The 20,845-nt window shown below is 39.4% G+C and overlaps 1 protein-coding gene across 5 annotated transcripts in view; it reads right to left on the minus strand.

Annotated features, from left to right (window-relative positions):
- The window catches only part of TLN2 (talin 2), a 142,519-nt gene that overhangs the window by 99,417 nt on the left and 22,257 nt on the right, over positions 1-20,845 (minus strand). For 3 of the 5 annotated variants that reach the window (XM_059858121.1, XM_059858120.1, XM_059858123.1), the window contains one exon: positions 40-122. The exons of the other annotated variants lie outside the window; for them this stretch is intronic. The gene's annotated coding sequence lies outside the window, so the exon portion shown is untranslated. The remainder of the gene's footprint in view (positions 1-39; positions 123-20,845) is intronic. 5 annotated transcript variants of the gene reach the window in all.

The following is a 20,845-nucleotide window of genomic DNA, read 5'->3' on the forward strand; positions in this document are numbered from 1 at the left end:
CATTATATGCATAACAAAGAAAATTAAACAGGACCTTACCTCAAAATTAAAATTCATTTAATAGAAAATTAGTTTGTCTGAAAGTACTGTTTGATCACATGGGAGGCTTCCAGCAACCAAGTCTGTAACACAAAACACAAAGAATTTACTTTCTTATCCCCAGTTCAATAATTTCTATTTTTCAAGTACCTCCTCTGTCAACACACTGGAAAGAAAACAGCTCAGGAAGTTGCAAGTTTCCTTTTCCCTTCAGGAGTCAGAATCTGCATTGCCAAAATGCCTTTGTGCTCAAGAAAATAAATTTCTCACCCAGAAGAGCTCATAATAAATGAATTCATTAGTTTTTACAGGTAAACACTTGGAAATTGCTAAAAAGTGTCAATTACGAAAACACTTGTAGCACAGGTCTGGGTATTAACATAAATTAAACTATCACACTTACCTCTCAAAACCATTTATTTTGCATTAACTGTACTTTTCCATGGTTTACTGTCCCTGTGTGGAATAACAGTCTAAAGCACCACAACTCAGGCCTCTCTGGGCAATCTCCTTTCTGAAAGTATGATTGCAAAAAAAAGGTAAAAACAGAGTTTTGTTTTTAAAAGATGACAAACTCTGTTTCAAAGGCTTTGACTGTTTTGAGGAGGTGGGTTTTCTCCTTTGGGTATTTTCAGGCTTTGTTTATTAGAGTTTGTTTTCTTTTTTCCCCCCCAGGTTTCTTAGGATGCTTGGTCAGTTTTCACTCTAAACAAAAGCTAATACATCACAGTGGTTTAAGAACCATGAGGATGGGCAAATCAGTTTGCACACAAGCCATTGAGTACTTCTGGATCCCCAGAGTGCTCTGAAATAAACACCAGCACCTCACCCAGTGTCTCCAAACACCTCCAGGCACAGTATTATCCAGGCCTAGGTCTGGCTGCTGGCAAAGGCTTGTGTTCCAATTGTGCAATTATGGAAGGCTCTCATCCCATTTTTATATCTCCTGGACAACCTAACAATTCAAATGAAGTTCTGATCCACAGCAACTACCCAAATTTGAAACCAGTTTATGCATCAATTTAGAAATACCAGGATATTAAAGAACAAAGAATAAAGTTACACTTTCATATAGCTTCATAGCAGTGAATGCCTCTTACCTGAGCAAAGCCCACAGCAACAAAAGAGTTCTTGCAAATTTTAACCAACCAAAGCTGGCAAAAACATTTCTGATAAAACAAATTCATCGCTTAATGTTTATCTGGTCTTGGTTGGTTAGAAAAGTGATTTTTTGCTTTCAGTGCACTTTTAAGTAACATCAGCTCTATACCAACTCAACTATTAACTACAGGTGAACAGATTTAATGCAGGCCAGAATAAATGCAGGATACATACCTCAATTATTTCAGCACCCAACTGATCACCTGCACCTGTATTAAAATAGGCAACGCAGTCGTTTTCTACTTGGAAATTCAGATCCTTGATCACACTCATCCAACTTCTCAATGCCTGCCAAGTTCCCAGTAATGAGCAAGTAATGTACAATTACATCTAATTAAAGGTCTGCCAGCAGCCTGCACCTCATGGGCTTCCCACTCAAACATAAGGCGAGCATAAAAGCAAGCTCAACTCACAGCACATCTGAGCATTCCCTGAGGTGGCTGTATCAGTGCATAAGGATTGATCTGCATTACAGTAACACACCAAATTCCTGTTCAGTACAGCCCATAAACTCACCTCACTCACATCCTGGACATCACTATGTCCTTCTCCATACTTGCATATATTGGAAAGTTCTAAAATTTATATCAAGTGCAGGTGTGAAGTAGTTCAGTCACTTGCAACTGCCACCTGTCTTTGCTCTCAGCCTGTTAACAAAGACACCACCACCTTTCGAGTCCCCATGCTCTGTAAGCACAAAACACCAGCTGAAGCATCTTCACCTCTACTCAGAGCCACCACCAATGAAGGCTGACACTTTCTGGACTTGTAACAAAAACTGAATGCCTGTAGAAAATAGCACATCTAGCAAAGAGCAAAACCAGTCATAGCAGAGAAGGAAGTGACCATCTCAATATTGCTTCTTTCTAGCAGCACTGCACAAAGGCCCCCAGATAAATTTCCCAATTCACTATATGTTGTTACCATCACGATGATTAGAAAGTTGTGAAATTGCTTTGAAATTGCCCTTTTCAAAGGCAGTTCCAAAACAGAATCATCACTTAAAATCAAAAGAAAAAAAAAAAAATCAAGCCAACACAGAAAAAAAACCTCAATGGTTTGTTTTGTTCAAGCTGTACACCAAACATGGGTAACTAGAAAGTTATTTTTCTGTGGTTTATCATGAGGCTCTATCTACTTACTCAAGTGTTAATGAGACTGGGAAGGAAGGAGGTAAGGCAACTGCTGTCTTCACATTTTACATCAAGGGATGAGACAACACAATTCATTTGCATGTACTACCAGAGTAACTCAATGAATAGAATACCATGTTTCAATATGACAACTTTATTTTAAATCACAGATTTTAAGTCATCAGAATACTTAAGAGTAGAAATAGGAATATATCTTGTGGAGTCTGAGGAAAACAAAAGTTTGCTTGTACTATGATAAATTGTAAGACCAGCTGGAACAAATATGACCATGGAAACAACATTCACTTTTCAAGTGGGTTAATTTACTGCTGAAGCAGCCATATATTTTTTTACTTATCAACAGGGAGATAGAGAGTCCCTAAAAAAACCTATTAATCACAGTTTTTTTATTCTATTGTCCTCACTTCCTGGAATGTAGTCAGAGATGGAACTAGACTGCCTAGAAGCCCAGTCAGCAAAGCAGCTGCCCTGAACCCAGGATTTGTTTACAATTATTGGAGGGTGGGAGCAATGAATGCATGAAGCACCTAATTGCAGAAGTCTACACAGGGCTTTCTGAATATTTGGGGTATTTCTTAGCAGTAGCCCCTTGGCTCCCCCCCTCCTCTTCTCTTTCCTTAGCTATAGCTACATTTCTAGGAAATGCTTTTGGTTCAAATGCTAGTTATGTTATTTATGGAACAAGAAAACTGAATAAAGAAAAGCACTGAAACAGAATGTACTTTCTCAATTCTACTGCAGATTCCTACACTGTGAATTAGAAGTAAATTACAGTTTTGTCTTTATAGATATTTCCTAGGTATTGTATAAATTCTTGGTGGTAACAGCTTCACTCAGTAGCATTTGGATTTCAGGCTCACTGAGCTCAAACATCAATTCGAGCATCATCTCATACTACATTTTCTGAATGTGGAAGATCTTTCTGCCCACGTACTTCCTCTGGGTTTAAGATGTGTGTTTTTCCTATGCTGTGTTTTGTGGGCTGTTCTTTTTGTTTATGCTTCTTTGATTGTGTGGGTTTGGGGTTTTTTTCACCATCACTAAATCCAAATCTATGCTCCATTACACAGGGTATGTTTTAATCCTCTTGGCATTCACCACCCCTTCACTGTATGACCTCTGCTAATTGAATCTGCTAATACCTTAATATTTTAAAGCTATAGTCAGGGAATAGTTACTTTGGGACATGGGCAAGTTTAGTTTAGGACATCTGCAACATTGGGGAGCTTAATTCTATGATAAAGTTCCAAACTATGTTCCTTGCACATAATAAACATTTTGAATGGCTCTTTCAGGCTGGTACTAATTCAGATGTCCTGTAGTGTGTGACTTCTTTCAATTCTAGTTCCTTCTTACCTGTCTCTGTTACCTGCTTCAAGACTACTTCAGAAATGATGACAATTCACCTACTAGGTGTTTTTTCAGTATCTAGGCAAATTTGACTATGCCCCATATGAAACTATACTCTTCAATGCAATTCTTCCCTACTTGGAACAAAATGTTATTCCTTAAAAATGGTGAAGTTTTTTTAAAGTGCTGGTTCAAGCCAGACTATCTGGGAACCTGACAGATGGTGGTAGCTGATCCCTGCACTGGTCTGCCAAAACTCAGCTTTCAGCCCCTCAGGACCTATTATTGCTTCACTCTTATCAAATCTTAACTACTGTATTTCAGCTATCAATCCTTACAACCACCTGCGTATCTGGGATAATAGTTTTGAGGAAGTCTGACAAGGTAGAACAAGTAAATTCTGCAACACAAGAGCAAAGTATGGCACGAATTTCTTCTCAAGGCTTCATGTTTCTATATAGCAGAGAAAAAGTATCTGCTGTGATCATTAAAGTCAGCTATACTCTGATTAATTTTCACAATTACGTAAATTTCATCTCTTACATTATGCTGCTGACCCAACTTTCTGTGATTAATGTTCTGTTTTCATGATCATCAACTTTTTGTCAAGCAAATATTATTTGCCTCCTGTTCAGGGCTCTTCAAGAGCAATCATAAAGGAGCAGTTTTTCATAAAGGAGCAGTTATTATCCAAACTTTATTCTGAACTCCAGCTTCCCCTCTAGGTAAATTTTTTTTTAAAGTTTCCAATTTTGTTGTTTAGGAGAAAGACTTTAAACCTTGTTAAAAGTAAGTTGTGCTCCTAATTATGGTTAAAGTTAAATGATAACTTTCAATCTTTTTATTACTGTGATTCTTATTGTGGCTACTACTACAGAAAAAGCTGCAGCAAATATTCACATTCAGTCACCCTTGGTAAGTTCTTTGAAACATGTTTACCCAGAACAGTTGTCTTGTTGGCATTAAATGGCAAAGCCTCTCCTCTGATGAGAGGCAGTAAGTTTGACCTGACTGCACAGGGATGGTGTGAAGTATAAGGCAGCCAGGCCTTCCTGTCCTCCTCATGGCACTGGGAGGTGCCACATGTCAAACCCAGCCACTCTCCTGTCGTGACATGAGTGAGTGACCCTCACATCCCAGCACCACCACAGGAGTGGCTACACAATGACAACTATCAACCACTATTATGGAATATCTGCAAAGAGTTCACTACTACAGCCAGCCTCAATGGCTCTTCCTTTATTCTAAAATCTCTGGCTGTAGATGTCACTCACATTTTCTGAAAAATCCTCTTTGCCCAGGATTGTCTCCAGGGAAGCTGAAAGACTTCAAAGAAAAATGAAAACAGTATTATCTCATTTGCTTCTCCTGTGTTTTGCTGCTTTGGAATGTGGTTGGAGGTTGTTCATCCAACACATGAATTGTTTTAATTAATGACCAATCGCAGTCCAGCTGTGTCAAGGCTCTAGAGAGAGTAATGAGATTTTCATTAGTATCTTGTTAAGCCTTCTGTCTGCATTCTTCCTCTATTCTTTAGTAGAGTTTTAGTATAGCATTCTTTAATATCATAAAACAATAAATTAGCCTTCTAAGAACTTGGAGTCAGATTCATCATTTCCTTCCTGCCATGGGGACCCCAGAAAATAGCACATGTAGATTTGAGCTTAGAATATAGTCTTTTAAAAGCAAAGCTAGACACATAATTTACAAATGTAAAATACAATGTATAGTCATTTAAAATGACAGGTAAAGATGACAAACAACAAGTCCTCAAAATGAGTGCATGGCACTTTCCTCACCAAGGTACCATTCACACTACCTGTAGTTCCTTTAACGTAGATTCCAAATTGTAAATGTTATCCTTTGTTTCAAAAAGGACAGTCTGCAAGCAGTTTAACAAGTCTAAACAAGATGCTAAGCCTAGCTTTCATAAGAACAGCAAGTGCAGCTTGCCTTAGAACAGTTACAAGTGCCCTGCTGGATACCAGGAGCTGAGCAGTGAACACAACCCCAAATATCAGAAATCCCTCAGCAAAGGGATTATTTTCTTCTCATGCTGTGGTGCTGTACACTCTGAATATCCACAGATGTACTTGCTCTCAGGTCAAAATTAAACAGGTTTTTCATCCATTTATGGTGCTAAACATGACAGAATCAGTAATTCACCAGTCTAAGGCAAAGATCCACTGGTTCGGTGGCACCTGCTGAGTTCCTGCCCTCCTATGGCAATACAAAAAAAAATAGTACATTTTGCATGACCTTTATGAAAAGGTGTGAATTCAGCTGTCATAAACAACTACCATAAAAACAACAATATGGGAACCTGCACTTTTCCTTTATTTTTAAGTCATTAATCACTCAGGTCTCAAACCTTTCTCCTCAATATTCTACAGTGGGTTCACATTTCCCTTTAAACTGCTTATCCCAAAAGGCATATCATTCCAGGATATGTGCCCAAACCCCACTGAGATTGTCTGTAATGTGAACACTTCCACCTTGAATGATGACATGCAACTCATCATCCACTTCTGCCTAAATATCTGCAAATGAAGTCATTGGCAATAAGGCTGTTAGAAGCTGAGATTTCATGTCCAGGGCTGGTGCATGAGCTGAAGATGCAATAAAATAACAAAAGTAATCTTTCAGTGGGCAGGTGAGAGAGAAAAAATAACCAATCCCACAACAGAACAGCACCAGGTTTTTGCTGCTGGTACAATTTCTTCAGTGCATGTTACCAAGACAGGGCACCTGCCATTCTGATGGTGTAATGCTCAAGCTGACTGCAGTTCAAGTTTGCCAGCTAAATCTGTTCACAACAGAACTAGGAGTCACTCACACTGTAGCAGACAAAACATACAGTTTACCTCTTTGGCATGACTAACAGCAAGTTTGCCAATTTCCAAACACACTCCTAGAAAGCTGGGCTGCTCTGTTTGCATCCATAGGGTCAGTATAGTAATAGCTCAGAGAGCCCAGATGCAAAGTGTTGGAAACCCAGCTTCAACAGATAGCAAATTTGGATCTTCCATTTTTATGCTATCCTCATTACTTCAGTAGACTGGAGAGCTTCCTTTTAAAGAGCAGTGGTTTGTAAAATGTCCATATCTTCACACCAAGTTGTTAAACACTTAATTTAGGCAACACATTAACTATCCCGCAAGGAAACACCCTGAATCACAACTATACTAAAAATTCAAAGTTCATGTCAGCATATAAATTTATGATGTATGGAGTGAGAACGTATTTTGAATGATACAAAACAAATTTAAATTCCTTTCTGTTAGCATACCAAGAAACCTTTGATAGGCCAGGCCAGTCTGCACTACAGAGAATTTCCAAACAAACAGACAGCACCAGTCCGACACCTCCTGAGAATGAAACCTGGTTACCAAACAAAATGCAACTTCACTGAGGTGTAGGGGGAAGTGATCCTGGCCCAACTCTAAATACATACACACATGTACATATATGGTGTTACCTCAGACATGCAAGCACACAGGGCCTTCTTCCAGAGCTCATCATGACCTTAGTTAGGTGCCCTCCACACTCCATCTCATCAGCACACTGCATTTTCAACACAGTCAAGGTGAGAAGCTCCCAACAGGAGGAAGTCTATTGTATACATACAGCCCAAGGTGAACACCCCATCAGCACTCGGGAACAGACACAACTTTAAAACACTAGGAAACGTGAGAACATCCTAGAAACCATTTCTGGGGGGAAGTAAAGACCAAAGCACAACTTGTTGATTTTCTTGTATGCTTGCAGCTCATGTTCTCCCAGCACCACGACTTGGTATCAAGCCTCCTATACAAAATTTCCACATTAGCCATGATTTCTAAACTACCTTCAGTACACTTCCCTCTCCAAATAACAGCCATTTATACAAGTGAGTGAAGACACAAACAGATGAAGCTCAGTGTCTACCTCCTGCATTTACTTCTGGAAGGGGTTACATGTCTTTTGATGTGGCTGTGGGAAGGGGAATTTAAAAGGCAGCTTTCATCACTACTACTTATTTGTGTTCCTCAGCAAGGGAGAATTTAGTATGTGTACAGACTGCACCCATTACTGCTGTTCACTATACCAAAAATGCATAGAGCAGTTCCCTTTCTGCCTGATTTGCCTTGGAGGACATTAAGTTCACACTTCAGAAAGAAACAGCAGTTCTTTAACTATGCAGCTGCCAAATCAATTCTGATTCAAATATGCTTTGAATTTCATAAGATCTTTCCACAGACATAAATCTTTCAGTCCCAAGCACTTCCTGTCATTTTAATTACTTCCCTTCAAGTCCCCTAAAGAACAAAAATTATGCTCTGCAGTGTTCACAGACAGGATGAACAGCACTTACTGTGTCCTAGGGGAGAACACTGTCAGGAAGGGCTATTTAAGTGGGGGAAGGAGGAGAGGCAATGCTGGAAAACAAATACCTAAGAAATGCATACAGTTAATACTCAATTGAAATTGAAAGTATGAGAAGCTCAACCTCCTTCTCACTCCCCCCTTCCAGTAAATGGAGGAGAGATCCCTTCTCTTGACACTGAGCTTTCCAAGCACATGTTTCTGGAATGAAACAGCACCTGAGTTACATTGGAGAACACAAAATAATCCTTTTCAAGTTGCTTCCTCTACTTCTAGGTATGTGGTGGTCTTAGATCAAGGGTTTTTTTTAGAAATACTTTATATTTATTCCATAGGGTAAAAAGCAAGCAAATCTCCATCACACTTGTGTACTGACATGGTCTTGAACCAAGCCAGACCCCCAGATGCATACACAGACTCTCAAATCCCAAGTAATGTCCTTTACAATCACCCCCACGTGGGAGCTGCTTCCATTTCTAACCTCCTGCCTCACTGTGGCTCACCTTGAAGTCACCTCCTGTAAGCTTCCTCCACACACCAGCCCAGACTCTCATAACCTTGCTGTGAAGAAATTTAAATCAGGTCACCCCGAGGCAATTTGCTAAAGAGAAAGCATTGTTTGCCTTCAGGTCAGCTAAGCTACTTAAATACTGCAAAAAAAATTCAAGCACTCAACAATCTCAGTCACTCAGAGCTGCCTTCAGTTGTTTAAGGTGACTGCAGACCTGCAACACTGCAGCAGCAGAAGGACACAATGCCCTTTACCTGCCACTGAGAAGTGAGGCTACCATGGTTTCCCTGTACAGCTGCAGGATTTCATGCTAAAAAAACCCAAAAAAATCTCAACCAAAACTCTCCCCCTAAAACTAAGCCACCAAACACAAAAAAATAGAACAGAACCACTCAGCATTTTCAACATGTCAGCAACATACCAAACTGTTTGTATGGAAGGACTGACTTGTAATACTTGGAATAACAGAGATCCCAGAAAGATGTATTTTCACTGATTTTTCCATTCACTGTCCTGGAGTTGAAAGCAAAAAGACAACTAAATCAAGGAATTTTCCTATCTGGTCTTTTTGAAACACTAACATAGGTGTGCACAGAATGAAGGCTTTACAAAGGGAGAGGTAACACACTGCATTCTGAGCTCCATTCAGCACACTGCATTTCAGTATTTTCACAATAACATACAGTTGATATCCAAAGTTAATTCCAAAAGTTTTTTCCTGCAACGTCTGCCCAAGGGACTGATCCCACTGCATTAGAAAAGCACATCTGAAGTGTTTATTGCTTCCAGATTTTGAAAGGAGAAATTACTGTTATAACTCAGCTGAGTCATCTTAACAGCTCTGCTAAAATCTCTGGTTTTCATCCCCAAGTCTCACTTCAGTGAAGACATGCTTCCTGTGTATTCATTCTCCAAGCATATAGAGCCCATATTCAATGTTTTGGCAAAAAAAATAGATTTAACAAGGAAGATGAATGCAACCCAAAACTTAGAGTGCAGGCTACTTGAAACACATAGCAAACTTTTGGGACCTTGAGTTACTGCATATAGCACTCCCTAACCTTTCTCCCATTCTCTGCCAAAAAGCCAAAACACTACATTCAGAATTCACACTAAAAGCAAAATTTGATAATCATGACCTGTGTCCAATTCTGCATTTAATGGTTTTATTGGATGGAGTTAGCACATAGGTGACAACTGACCTCAGTGCTGCAGACACGCCAGCTATGGCACATGAGAAGAGCAGAAGCCAAACCAGGCAGTCTGCAGTCAATGACAAATGAAGCTGATGTGTAACACTCAGATCGGGAGGTCCAGTAATGCAACAGCTCAGCTACAGACTGAACCCAGCAACTAGAGAACAAGCACTAATCAGAGATGTAAAAAAGGTCTGAAACTCCTGCCCAGAGAGCTTTTGCTGGGAAAAGGCACAGATTTTAAAATTAAAATAAAAGAGTCTATCAAGAATGCAAGGGACTGTTGAATGCAACAACTAAAATACCTGCTCAGTAACACTCACTTTGGTCACAGATCACAGAAATGTATGAACCACATAAATGATTAGCACAACATTATACATAAGCCATTTGGGATGAACAGAGCAAGTGAGCATGTTCATGAAAACTGGAGAAATAATGCAACTGTACCTTGATAGGTAACATTTAACAGGTCAACAGGCCAAGTGGCAATATCTGAATTCAACTTGCATTTTTATTGCCCTGATTGTAAATCGGTGATTTAAATATTAAATGGCCTTAATCACACCAACTTTCAAGTACTCCTCACTATTCTTTAAGTGATAGATTCCTCTTCTGTCATAATGCACTCTGGAAGTAAAGCTTCTGACTTGTCTGAAAATTCAGAGCAGCCCAACTCAGAGCTGTGTTCTGGATTTACTTTCACTCCAGCTGTTCTCATGAATGATTAACACTCAAGTCTTCTACAACTATGTGTTACTGGCTCCTTGGACAGCACTTAGCTGTAGGAGCAGATGGACAACAAGCTTTTGGAAGCAATTCTGCCAAGAATGTCCAAGCCAAATGCTCTTTTTGGACTGGCATGGGGAGAAGAATGTGGGGAAAAAACACACTTCTGGTTGACATGTTTGCCACTTGGAATGCTGCCCTGAACTGGCAACTGGCAAATATTTACAGAGAAAACTTTTCTCATGGTTAGAAAGTGACAGGGGACACATCAGTCAGAGCATGGAAAATGACAGATCGAGTCTTGTGTTTAGAAGCACCACTGTAGGATCAAACAAAGACTAAGTCCTGCACCACATTAGTGTAGCTTCAAGAAACACACACCATAGGCAGAGAAGCAAAGTTTTAGCAACGTAAAATACTCAATTCTACAACACCCAATTCTTCTGAAATATTTCTGAATTGCTGGAGGGGAGAGGTTCCCCCTCAGGGAAGAGACCAAGGATCAGTATCTTAAATCTGAAGAAATCCCCATAATTGCCTTGAACTTAGCCAGGGCATTTGAGAAAAGCTCATCTATTCTGGCACTGTTTCTACCTCCTTGTATCTTTGCAGCTGTACAGAAACCTGTGAAGGTGGAGAGTATCAGCCTCTGATTGCACAGAACCAGAAATGAAGGCTTAAAAAAATTCAGGTGACAGAAAAGACTTTTTCACAACCACCAGATGGTTGGGGAAGTAAAAAAGCCTCATGATGGACAGTCTGTGTCTCTGAGCTTTTATGCCTTCTTGTCCCAAGGACATATATGCCTGAGGTGACAAAATTACTTCAATTAAATTATAATACTGAAATTCTAGTCACAAGGAAAGCAGGTGAAAAAAAAAATGGGCAAAAGACAGAAGGGAAAGTTTTATCATTTCTTTTCTCCATGATTTTCCCTAGACATTAGGGTATGTATAATGTTAACAATCCTAACCTGTTTGTAACACAGGCAGCAGAGAGAAGATTCACAAAATGGTAAGACAAAAAAAGTAATCTGAAAAGTAATACCAACACATGAAATAGAAGTTGAGAGGAAATGCCTTTGTACAAAGGAAGTGTGTATAAGGGTGCTGTACAACTATCACAGAGTAGACTATTAAAACAACAAAATCACAATTTACAAGAAAAATCAAGATAACAGTAAAAGCATAAATTAACAGCTGTATCTGCAGAGGCTTCTTCTTTGACATCTGTGCTTCAGTTGAACTGACAGGTCATTGCTGCACAAAACCTTCAGAGAAATCAGGCTTTGGGGAAAAAAGGGACACCTGGCCACACTCACCTGCCCCATGGTTGCAACACTAAGGCAATCAAAGATATTCTTAAGAATTTCAGAGATGGATGTAGCTGCAAAGAGGACCAGTGCAAAAAGAACCAGGCCCTTGGCAACTTGGGGGATTTCCACCACAAGGGAGCCAAAGATACCCTCAAAAAAACACAGTACCTTTCTTCAAGGTCATGGGGTGGTTGATAATTCTCCCAGAAACTTCTGTGCTCTCTACTTGAAGCCCAGTTTTTCTGAAGTTTTCATCTTCAAGTTGCAACAGAGGTTTTCTTTCCCTTTAACTTGAATTTCTGGCAGCAAATGCTCCACAAAAGCTTTCCAGTTCCCCCTACCAGGCACTCCTTTGAAACAACCAAGTTTTAGGACATGTTCCAAGGCATCTCTCATTCTCCACAGAGGATTTAGAAGCACCCCCAGCTTTCCCACTGGTCCAAAACACAAGCAGTTGTTTCTGTCATGTGGGCCATTTTCACTATTTTAATGAATGCAGTCACTCCTCTGAGGACTGGAGTAAGCAGTCAGCCTCTAAATGGACAATTCCAGCAGAGATTCCAAGGCCCTAAACTACCCTTAGAAGAAGACACCATATGTGCAACCCTACTGCACAATCAGCTGAATGCTCAAAGTGAGGCCAGTAAAAACTTCCTGAAGTTACACTGTACCTCCATTTCTTCCTTTGTGGCTGCAAAGGCCCTGCTTTAATCCAGTCATCCAGAACAAACTTCCACTGTAATTCCAGGGCTTTATTGCACAGAAGGCATTGTGCACAGCAGTATGAGCTGGAGAATGAGAAGACACTGTCAACAAGCAGAGCACGTTTCAGCCACATGGTCAAATTCCAGTTGTGACCTTATTCCAATACACTGCAGTGGGCTGATAGGATTTAACAATACTTGAATTTAGCCCAGAGGAAAAATAATCCATGTTTCTGTGGTTATGTGCTATAAAAGCTAAATTTTCAAAGGGCCCTGCTCAAAATTAAATATTCACACAAAAAGAAAGTTCCAATAATCAGACAGTTTCCAGAAAAGTTCAGGGGACTAGTTGATTCAGCTCCCCCTCCAGCAATTCAGAAATATTTCAGAAGAACTGGATATTGTAGAATTGAGTATTTTACATTGCTAAAACTTTGCTCCTCTGCCTATTGTGTGTGTTTCTTCGCCTTCCTACACAGGCTGTAAATCTGAATGATACCCAGAAGAGTTGTTTTTCTATCTTTTCTGTAACTAAGATTTGTGGACACTACTGTCAGAATGTCCATCAACAAGCAGCCAACTTTCCAAACAAAACTAAATTTAAAAACCAGAAATAGTGATTCCAAGACAATTAGTTACTGTGCTATTTGATACTTGCTAAAGATAACTGGAAATCTGAGTTCTTTTTCTAGACAACCAGACATCCTGGTACTGCTCTTAAATTTATTTCTAAGGAATATCTAGTGTTAGAATAAAGACTGACTTGAGGAGTTCAACTGAGTTGAGCAGTTGGAAAACTGCTAGCAAAGGTTGTTTTGCTGTTAGTACAAGCTTGGGGGGGCATTTCTTTTTCTTAAATAAAACTGTGATGAAAGTTAATTCTTTCTTATAAAAAGAGTTCTGAAAAAATTGGGTATTTTTGACCAGTATGCACAGTGTTCTTCACTTAGCAGCTAATTCTGGATGCTCAATGCCAGGTGTGGCAGACCATGTGCCTGCTCAGAGAGTTAACTGGTAAACCAGCTGATTTAGCTTGGCCCACACTGTGCAAGGAAAGGGCATCAGAACTCCAGCCCAACTCTACAACACAGCCCTGCACTGCTGCTGCCTTTTCTACTTGACTGCTAATGTTTTCATCTAGAGATGGGGAAAAAAAGCCACTGGCATGCTCTAGCCAAGATCAATACCTTTTGTACTTTTTAATATGCCATGCATGCTTTGTTAGAGTGTTTTTAGATAATTTCAGGTAATTTGACAGCTATGCTGTTTAAAGCCATAGTTTAATCACTTCTGACTCTGACATGGTTTCTATCATACAAGGCTTTCCACTGTCTTGCTTGATCCAGTCTAAGATGAGCCTACAGGAAAAGAATTTACAAAATGAACCAGAGAAAGGTGAATATGTACATTTTTTAGATATATTATCCAAGAGAGCACTTTAGGCATGCTAAATGACAGCCTAGACAACAGGAAGGAAAGTTAAAACAGATTCTAATCCTGGAGTTCCACAAAGAGTTGTGAGCATGATGAAGAGGCAGGCAAACACTAAAATCTAGGCCATGAAATACCACCTCATTTACATGCAGAGTTTCTGGAAAGACAAAAGTGGAGGAGCTTACAGTCAATGAACGAAAGCTCATTGATTCTTTCCTAGCATTCTCAAAGAAAAAACACAATCTTTCCAAACAATATGAACGACCAGTAAGCAAAAGAAGCAAGCAATTTACATCAGGCTCTCCAGATGGGGAGATTTTCAAATCTGAAACCTGCTGACTACTTGTAATTATCCTCAGTCAGGGAAATCTAAGTTTTAAAATTTTCTTAGCAACATTTAACTGTTTATCTTCATAATTTCTGGCTTACCTGATAAACAACCTTGACTACAAATAGCTTCATTCAAAATTATTTCTCTATTGAGTGGAAGCCCAAAACTAACTTACACGCATCATAAGAGGAAGCTGGCATCCTATTCCCTTGCTGTTTGGTGCCTCCCAGAGCTGACATCATTTCTCATGTCTGCCCACAATTTCTTATAAACGTCCCTATCTTGACTAGAGTTATGTAGAGAAACACCTGACAGCCGAGTCCATTTTTGGAACATTAGCTTGCAACCAACATATCTGAGAGCATCTGCAATGCAGAAAAATCCAATCAAGGGCAGAGCTTGCTGTCCCACCACTGAAGGTCATTTATGCTCCTGATGTGCTCCCACAGGTTTCATCTGTAAAATGCAGTTTGCAAAGCTGCCTCTTTCTGGCCTTTCTGGCTGTGTCTCTCCTCACTTCGTGTGACGTGCTCAGTCAAGAGAATCCTACATGAAAACTGCCATGGTTTAAAAACCAAGCAAAATCCAGCCAGGTTAGGTAATTTTCTTACCTCTGGAATACAACAGCAGTTCTGCTAGAGAAAGTTAATAGTTAAAACTTGAACAAAGAATAGAGGCCAAACACCAGTGTCTTTCATTTCAGCACTTACACACTATAAAATGCAATGAAATTCAATTGCAGCCAGTCAGGCTTTCTTAGGTCATTATTTCTACTTTATGCCACATTTCGTAGGACAAGACAAAATTTAACTCAGCAAAATTTCATGTAATAATTACACAGAAATTTTCACCAACCATGTGTTTTCCCATTAACATTCAATTAACATATTCCATTATGGACACTTCAGTACCATTTCAACCATTTCTGCCATCAAGTGGAATAGATTATGGCATTACATGACAATCATGACAGCCCACAACTTGCAGTGTGACACCTTGTTACTTCAGCAAATGCATAGTCCCCACAAACTAAACACTACTATTTAGCCTAAATTGATTTGCTTCACATTAGTTTCATCATACCAGCTCCTAAACCCCTAACAGTGCCGCAGGAAAACGTACATAATAAATCAAAATTAAATTATACCACCACATGAAAAATAACTGTTTACATAGTATTGTTATAAAAAATATCAAAGTCCTTATTTTCAAAAACTGGATTCCAAATGCTGGACTTCTGGGCTCTGCTGTAAGGATATATTTAGTGCTGATATACTGCTCTCCTCTCAGATTACACTATTTAAATCTAAAAGGCAATGCACGTGCTCAAGAGAACTGTCAGAGTAAACATCAAAGTCCTGATGAAAAGTTCCTGTGGACTAAGTTAAGCCTTCTAGAGATATAAAATCAGGCATTCCAAAGGAGAACTTGGACACCTTGTTTGTCACACTTTTTAGCCTTCAAAGGTCCCTGTACTAATTCCTCAATTAAGGATGGGAAGAGATTAATTCTCTCCCTTAGTGGAGAAGACCCTTTCTCCACCAGGCTGAGACATAAAAAGGGCCACCACATCCTCAATAAGGCCCAGATAAAAGCTAAGTCCTGTGGTTTCCAAGCCCTTTACCCTTGAAAGGGCAACCAAACACACCAACCACAAAAGGAAGAGGACCAGAACTGACTATTTCTTTTGTATATGAAGCTATGAAATCTTTCACAGCCTTGCACAGGTGCTTGATAGCTTGAGATTGCTTCAGCTGCCCTGGTTCTCTGGCTATGGAGATGAGTAACAGTGCTCTTTCCAAAGCAAATATACAGCCTTTAAAAGGACCAGTAATGACTGTGCAACCTGAAGACCAGAGGGTAGAAAACAGCAGGCTGAAGGGGCAGATAAAGAGAAGGACTTGGCAGAAACAAGCCTTCCTTGTAGTGCTTATAAAAAAAACTGTCTGTGGCATTCACATTTGCTGATAAGAAGCTTGAGACATACAAGTGCAGGAGGCTGAGCACCTGGGAAAGCACCTTTTAAACCTTTTGTGGCTCTCCAAAACAACAGCCTTATGCAAGTCAATCCACTGCAGAACTACAGCTTTTGCTGCCCTATCACCAGAGTCCCTGTCCTTTAGTATTAGGGAGAAGTCACTCATTTGCTGACCCATGCTCAGAGCTCAGATTTTCAGCTGAAGCAACTTCCCTTGGATGCAATGGGAAGAAATACAGCCCCTCACTTGTATCTAAATGAACGTTAGGAGTGTTAAGCAGATCCTAACTGTATTTAATTCCTAATTAAAAAACTGACCTCAACCACATGCATGGCACCTTTAATTACTACCAACTCTAAGTAACAACCGAAAAACTATACTAGGTAATTTTAGAAAATAATTTACAATATTTGAAAATGAGAAAGAAAAAAAATTCCTTAAAGTAACAAAAAATGACAGTGTTGTCATATTAAAGAAGCTTGACCTTTCTGACGTGCTCCCTTAGGAGCCTTCTATAGCAGCAGGCAAAAAGCCAAGTCAGGAAATTCAGGCTGTAAAAAAGAGAAAGCTGACAGCATGCAGGTGATGAACAAGTGTGCTAAATGGAAGCATTAGTGCACACTGAAGACAACAGCCAGGACCACAACAGTTGCAGTGGTTTGTAGAAAAAGAGGATGCAGAGGCAGCTGCAGCATTAGGAGAATCAAAGCATCAAATTAAGGCTGATACACCCTTGCATCTCTCCTCAACTTATCTCAGACAAAACTGTTGTTTAAAGATGATCCAAGTATGTACTTCAGCAGTTTAAAAATTTTACATTAGAGCAACAACTGCAATGAAACCACAGGGTTTGTTTTCATTCTTTTTCTCCTGCATAAACGGAAGGATGGCTGAACTGCTGTTAAACTAAACAGAAGCTCACAATAATGAGATCAAGATTCAGATATAACTTGACAGTGACAAATCTGTACTGACAAGTTTGCAGACACCTTTCTTTTAACCACATTCCCTGGAGGAAGAGAGAGGCTGAGTAAAATCCCCAGATGGTTTGAAAGAGTCAAAGTGAACAGTTAAAAACCAAGGGGCTGCCTCTCACTGAATGTAAACAGAGTGAAGGTAAATCCTACTGAGTTTTCTACCTGGTGAAGACTGAATTTGATCCCTCAGTGCTTTTAGTAAGGAAGAAAAGCTGCAGACACTTATTCTTCCTACTCTCCTCATTCAGCTCAACCACTGACAGCCAAGCACCAGTGTTGGACCTTTAGATCAACAGATCTTTACAGTTTTAACTTCACAGACTGTACATCACCACATGAGCTATCCTGAAAGTAACCCAAGTGTATCAAAGCTCAAGTCATAGAAACACTAGGAGAAGTGCTACAGTCAGCAACAAATGCAAAATTCATTAGTAAGAAGTGGAATATATTGGTTTTCCACAGTACTAATGTATATTTGATTTTTTTTCTATTTACTACCCTGACCACCTTCTAAATGAGCACGTTACCCTCCTGACACCACTCACACAAACTCCAAATCACTTGACCCACTTGAAGACAGCAGCATAATTTGAAGTACTTTACTTCACAGTAAAAACACCCAAATGCCCAAGGAGTACCCCAGCCTGTACTGCCATTTCCCTTGGAATCCTTATACAATTTCACTCACTCTGGTCTCTTGCTCAAGTCCAAAGATGCCTTTATCCATGCATAAAGGATATGTGTGCTAACAGCCATGCAACAGAAACACTGAAAGCAGGGATCTGGCACATGGAGCAAGGAAATGTGCCCATAAGGAAGTCAAAGCAAGCTCTTCACTGTACTGTGGATTGAAGGATATTTTCCAGAGGAACTCAGTTCACTTCTCTCCACCCTGTAATTCCACAGGCTTTGTGGCCTATTCCTGCACAGATTTTTTGGTCCCACACTCCAAGCACCATCACTGTGTCACCTATTTAATCTTCCCTAGTAAACAAACTCTTCTCTTTTACTGTTCTTGTCACCTAGAATAGATCTCCTCAGAGTCCAAGCAACAGCAGGGTGGAAGGAATTTAGTTTCAGCTCTTCTGGCAAGAGTCTTACAGAAGAAAGACAAACAGGATGCCAGTGTACATCCCAGTGATGAAAGCACCTTCTGGAACTAGCCCCTCTCAGGTCTTGATATGCAATTAAAATTCAGTCTAGATTCGCAATTAAAATCCACTTCAAAATGAGAAATAGCTAATCATTTAGTGAAAGCAAAAGAATTCAAATAAAAACTCATCACACAACATCTGCACACATAATTGCTAAACAGAAAGCTTGCTTTGTTTTGCATAATACTTTAATAAACTGCACACTGGATTTTTGAGATAGTAGCATTTGTAAATCCCAACTACAAAATTAAATTAAGTTTACAAGTAAACAAAAGCAACCTATTCTTCAATTTATACTGAGCTTTCTTGCAAGAACCTTATAAAAGTATATATTAACTTGTTTACCTAGGCAGGGAAAGTATTTTTTCGTGACCAAACATATCCATGGTTATGCTGCAGAGTCTGTTCTAAGTTTAGAGTTTTCTAAAAGTTTCCCAAGACTTTTTATGGATCCGATCATGGCAGCTGTTTATAAAGTTCCCACCCATCAAAGAAGAGTTGCAGAAACATGAAAAAATCCTAAGCTGCAGAGCAAGTTCTCACAGCTTTTGCCCTCTTGAGCTGCTGCCTCACACACAAAGCAACACTGACCTTGCAGAAGGCTGAGAACCCAGTTCTGGGACAGCAATCAAAGCTGCTGACAAAGGGGACAAAACAGCTCCTGCTCCAGAGCTCTTTTACACATGGCAAAGTTTGTTCTGTAAGCTAAAAGGGAATATGCATAAGGCACTCCCATTTCTTGAAAATCTTTGAAATCTCAAGTACTAAACTCTACTAATATGTTCTCTTACATAATTTCAGGCAGAAGCTTTTTTTCTGTAATGCTGAGCACTTCAACTCAAGAAAGTACAACTTTAACTCTGTTCCCACCTCTTATCTAAACAAGATCTTTCTTTAAAGGACCCTTGATGAAAGGACACTACAAATCACAGATCTGTGAAAGTAATTCTCTTCAACTATTTCAAATATCAGTCAATGACCACCCAAATACTGGAAGCTGTTCAAAGCTTCCTTCTCTTAGCTGCATTTCTAATTCCTATATTCCTCAAATTCCAGGAAAAAAACTATGTTGTAATAATAATAAAACTACTGACAATACAAAACCAGATTTTTCACTTTACTCTATGTATCATTATTTGGTACAGTCCCAGCACACTTGGTAGCCCCTCAGACTTTTGAGTTTTATTACGTTACTGCTCCTAAAATATTTAACCTTTCCTTCTGTCTCCCCTCACTTATTAAATCTATCTCACCCATTTAGTTAACTTGGTCAAAGCAGATATTTTAAGCTCAATATTTCTTTACACATTTTCAAAAAATATTTAACTTCTCATCATTTACAGCTTCTGACACATCCTGAAATTACTTGGCTAGAACTGCTTATCTATTCTTTTGAAGTATGGAAAGCATATACAAAGAAAAAATATTTGGTAGAACAGAATATTTAAACTGGAATTCTTCTTTACTCTTTCCTACCTCTCAGGAAACAGGCTTTCTCTAGAAGCCAGATCTCAGAAAACATGAGAAAACTCTCCAGGTATAAGAGTTAACTGATAAGATATGCCTGATTACCAAGTATCACTTAAGTTCAGTATCATCTTTAAAGTCATATAAATGGGACTGTTTTTCTTTGAGAACAACTCATAAATAATCTAAGGGGAAAGAAGCAGAGAGGTAGACAACTCTGGAATAACAGAGGAACAGGAAGAAGAATTCTGCTAAAATGTGGACAGGTACAAAAGGCCCTCCTACTATCTAGAAGGTTCAGAGAAAGTGAAGCAGTGTGCACAGGGTTTAGTTAAAATGCACACCACTCTATACCTGATTTAATTCTGACTTTTTAAATACTAAAACAAGAATAATGCCTTAGTTTTAAGATATTTCAAGGCTTTTTCCAAGGGGTGTTTCTCTACTGCTAGAAAAGGCAGTAGGGAAATACCCCTGGAACACTCCTTTAGCTTTACAGTCAGCACTAATTTCTTACAAGCTTTACAATTGTTCAAATATGAACTGACACAACGTTCTAAAACTCATGATATTGGAGTTTTCTTTATTAGGCTGCTTAAACTGGCTCTGCATCTTTGATTAGATTATTTTGTGAGCAGTTCTTTCTTACAGAAAGAATCTTTAGAATAACCTTTGAACTAGGGGTCCTGTCAGCACAAAACCATTAAACCAAAAGTTGCACATTTTGTAGTTGTTAACATCCAGCCACCAACCCTATCTGCAACAAACCATGCTTGGCAGCAGGACACAAATACATAACCTGAGGCTGTAGTAGGTTTTTGAAGAAGCTGAACAACAACATACTGACAAATTTCCTGGAACTCAATCTGAACAGAAGTCAAGGACACTTGGGCAACACTGCGGGGTTGGTGACACAGCACGAGCCCTGACTACAACAAAGAATGCTTGGGCTGCAACTTCAGTGCTGCCCTAAGATCAG

This window comes from Haemorhous mexicanus, chromosome 13, assembly GCF_027477595.1.
Source record: "Haemorhous mexicanus isolate bHaeMex1 chromosome 13, bHaeMex1.pri, whole genome shotgun sequence".
Taxonomy (NCBI): Eukaryota; Metazoa; Chordata; class Aves; order Passeriformes; family Fringillidae; genus Haemorhous; species Haemorhous mexicanus.